Source organism: Condylostylus longicornis, unplaced genomic scaffold (genome assembly GCF_029603195.1).
Source record: "Condylostylus longicornis isolate FDR11 unplaced genomic scaffold, ASM2960319v2 ptg000196l, whole genome shotgun sequence".
Taxonomy (NCBI): domain Eukaryota; kingdom Metazoa; phylum Arthropoda; class Insecta; order Diptera; family Dolichopodidae; genus Condylostylus; species Condylostylus longicornis.
In genome coordinates, this window is record NW_026578164.1 from 125,496 (window position 1) to 126,726 (window position 1,231).

At 28.1% G+C, this 1,231-nt stretch overlaps 1 non-coding gene across 1 annotated transcript; it reads right to left on the reverse strand.

Annotated features, from left to right (window-relative positions):
* Nucleotides 1-74, reverse strand: Trnas-aga (transfer RNA serine (anticodon AGA)). Its single transcript has one exon. It is a non-coding gene; the product is annotated as a tRNA-Ser (tRNA).
* Between the last annotated feature and the right edge of the window lie 1,157 nt (nucleotides 75-1,231).

Consider the following 1,231-nt stretch of genomic DNA (forward strand, 5'->3'; position numbering starts at 1 on the left):
TCTCCTCGCACTGGACTCGAACCAGTGACCTACCGCTTTCTAGGCGGACGCTCTACCAACTGAGCTACGAGGAGCTGATTAAATTTTTTTTTATCAAATTTTATTATAAGTAAAATTTTTATTTTCCAGCTAAAATAATTTCTTTGGACTTTGGTAGACTGAAATGAAAAAATGTTCCAAATAAAAGTATTACAAAGTTTTTGTTATAGGAATAAACCGAATTTATGACAAATAAAACTATTCCAAACGACTTTGTTATAAACATTTTTGAAATTTTTCCGAATAATGTTTTCGCTTCGTATCTTCTTATAAATAAGTTCATTTAACTCAAGAGTTTTTTACAATGAATTTGGTTTATCAATACCGTCAAAATATATAATACACTTCCTGTACTAAAAGTTTCCCATATGGCTGTAATTCACGAAAAACAGAAAACTACTTTTGTAAACTGCTCTCCTGAAACTACTTTTGTAAAAGTGATACCATTGACTGGGATGGTCGATATACGTACATAAATTGTGTATCTATATTTTTTTAAAGCTTGCTGACGAAACATAATATTCAAAACAATAACAAATAAAGCATTAATATTCTGTTGCCACAAAACATCTGATGTCTTTCATAAAACCTAACATTTATTTAAGTTTATTTCGATTTTTCGAACTTAAAATATGTGAGATCATTATATTTTCGAATATTATTTATTTCTTGTTCTCGGTTTGTGTTTCTAGTAATATAAAGTATAAAAGAAAAATGTGCTTTTGTTACACAAAAATTTTTTCAGAAAATCTTAAAATAGGGCTTTTTCGGGGCTCAAAAGTTCAAATGTCAGATCTTTGTGGGACCCTGGAGGCAAAACCCTATCTAATGCCTTTTGTCTCATGTCTCTAGCCCTTCTAGAAGTACCCGTACTTTTTGGCACCTGAGAAGTAGTTATATATATATATATAATTTATCTGTTATATATTGAAAAAAATAAAACAATAATTTTAAACAAAATAAAAAATATTTTTTTTTAAATAATCCAAAACAAGTAAAAACGTTTCAGTCGATATTAACTAACTGTATTATACCCTGCACTATGATAATCTGAAATTAATTTTTAAACGTATTATCACGCTCACTGTTATTTATCAATTTGCTGTAAGTGTGTACAATATTTATGCCATTGACTCAAATGTTATGGAACATAGCAAATTAATTAATTTCATTTTTAGATTTGTTAGTATGT